We start from the raw sequence: 2500 nt of genomic DNA, 5'->3' as shown, positions 1-2500 counted from the left end.
TGAATTTTTAATTTCCCTCTGAGATGAAGTCCCTATCACTTCAGCCATTCCTGTGAAATCCACAAACATCGCTGTATTAACCCAAAACCTTCCTAATCCAGGGTCTTTGCCCCCTGACCCTCATCCAATCATTGTATTTCCCTATCACAGCCTATGCCCCTAGAATCCCACCCAATCCTCATTGACCTTCTATCTTTTTTGCTTCACACATGGCTGTGTGAAACTAATAAAATACCCACAAATCTAAGAAAGTGATTGATTCAAATTGAAACTGAGCCTAACAACAAATTTCCGTTATAAGACAAAGGTTCTTCTCTGAAATTGATAACTATTTCAGTAATTTTTTAGTTTCACACAGCCATCCAATCTTCCATTTTTTATTCCTTCTTTCAATTATCCACACTGTAATATGTATCAATCTCGTTATTTTCCATCACAAATGACTTAAATAAAAGTATTGGTAATGTTTATGAAGTGACCTTACCCCTCTGAGATTAAACCCTTTAACTCCTACCATTCCTGGTAAATCCATAGACAAGGACCTCACCCTTAGACATCCATTTGATCACCGTATTTCGCTATTTGGGGCTCTGCTCCTAGAACCCCATCCAATTGTGGAGTTACAGCCTGCACGGCATGTGTTGCGACCTATTTTCTTAGTTTTTGACATTTTTCACCAATGCAGATTTCATGTATTTGTGAGTATTTTCTCTCTGATTATTATAGTGTCATTATATTTTCCTGTAAATGTATACCAAAGTATTACATGTTGCACAACTTTTTTATTATCAACTTGCTAAAGTAATACCACAGAAGAAAAGTGTCTTGTTTTCAGCCATACTGTCCATTAAAGGTAAATTTTACCTTCTGCTGCATGGCTGTGGGACACTAAAACTATACCCTATTTCCTTATACATTCCAAAATACGAGATACCAGTGTTAAATGCTACATGATAATAACATAATTTCACAAAGGCAGGGAGTATGTTTGATAAACCTAGAGGATCTTCAAGAGCAGATCTTCCTGATACCAGCTGTTTTAACAAACTAAATGAGTCAAAATGTGTATCTGGTGAGCTTCAGAATGAGAAACACTTGACTTGTTATATAGAGTATTACCTTATTTAATTGTGAGGAAGTCTGTGTCAGGATTTACAGAAACTGGTCCGGAGATGCGTCATGCACTCGTCAAGGGCGCTTGGCTCAGCTGACTCTGTTTACTCTTCGCCTCTTTGTGGTGACGACATCCGAACACGGGCGCCGCGCCGCGTTTGAATGCGTTGGTCGCGGTCGGTCTCGTGACCGACTTGGTTAGGAATCATTTTCGGTCTCGCTCAGTGACTGTCTCAAACACCTTCACACACACATAGTGTGTGAAATAACTGCACTAAAACTAGTAAAAAGGGCATATATTATTTTACAGATCAGAACTGTGGTGAAGATGAAAATATCTTGCAAAATATAATAATTTATATCACTATATCCCCAGATAATCTTAACTGGGGCCTAAATGATCTTACGCACACCCACGCTGTTATAAGATAATTTTATCACCTCTGTCTCCATGTCCACATTTATTACAAGCAATGATGCCTCGCCTCACACTGGGCAGAAAGCTATCACTTGTCAGGATAATGGAGTGACACGTAGAGTGGCTTACCAGGAGCGTCAATTGGGGGGGAGATATCCCCTAAGGTCTGCCTCAAGGGTCACAACTTTATCTATTTTTATCTTTTTACCAAATTACACCCATATAGGTCGGGTTATAACCTATAGATTCACCTCTCGCTTACCCATCCTTTCCCCCCTCAAGGGAAAGCTGAAATGACGCCCCTGGTTGGTAACAGCAATAACATTTATAAAACTTTCGCTACTGAGCTTCACAACATTCGGGCTAGTAGGCTGGTGACATGTTGGCCTCTCATCCGAAGGTTGCGGGCAGTTGCAACTGTGGCCTGTAGGTTACTGCTGTGGCTGGGCACACTTGCTGTGTGATGGTAATATCTGATCCCCTGCAGGGAGCCTGGATGAGGTGGTGTGCATTGAAGTCCCCCCCTATAATCACTTGGTCTTGTGTTGCAGACCTGGCTGATTTCTAAGCTCATACAGCTTGGCCTGTATTCATTGTACAACTTGAGGTGAATCTCAATTGATTCTTCTTCGTCTCCACAGTGCGGTGCATCGGCTATTGCTTCTCTGACCAGGATGATCAAGCCTCTGGTGCCAGTTGTGCTTGGCAGCATGAAGACATGATAGGCTACCCTGAGAAACGAATAGTCCCTCTGTTAATGTCTCCTGGAGCATGACAATGTCAGTGTTCTTTGGTCGCAATATTGGAGGATGACATTTTTGTATTGTCTTTGTATTCGGATTCAGAGTCAGTTTCTGACATGACGGAGTCTGACAACTCCGTTATGAAGTCCTCGCTGATTGAGGGATCTTCATCTGTTTCAGGGCTATTTGTCAGGCTGTTGGTTGGGCTTTTCTCTTTTAAGGCTTT

General features: G+C 41.6%; 1 protein-coding gene across 1 annotated transcript in view; it reads right to left on the bottom strand.

Annotated features, from left to right (window-relative positions):
- LOC125029907 overlaps positions 1-1243 on the bottom strand; it is a 38422-nt gene extending 37179 nt beyond the window's left edge. Inside the window, exon 1 of the mRNA XM_047620093.1 lies at positions 1120-1243. The gene's annotated coding sequence lies outside the window, so the exon portion shown is untranslated. The remainder of the gene's footprint in view (positions 1-1119) is intronic.
- Between the last annotated feature and the right edge of the window lie 1257 nt (positions 1244-2500).

Source organism: Penaeus chinensis, chromosome 10, assembly GCF_019202785.1.
Source record: "Penaeus chinensis breed Huanghai No. 1 chromosome 10, ASM1920278v2, whole genome shotgun sequence".
Taxonomy (NCBI): domain Eukaryota; kingdom Metazoa; phylum Arthropoda; class Malacostraca; order Decapoda; family Penaeidae; genus Penaeus; species Penaeus chinensis.
The sequence above is the reverse complement of the archived record's forward strand: the minus strand, read 5'-3'. Positions and strand labels throughout refer to the sequence as shown.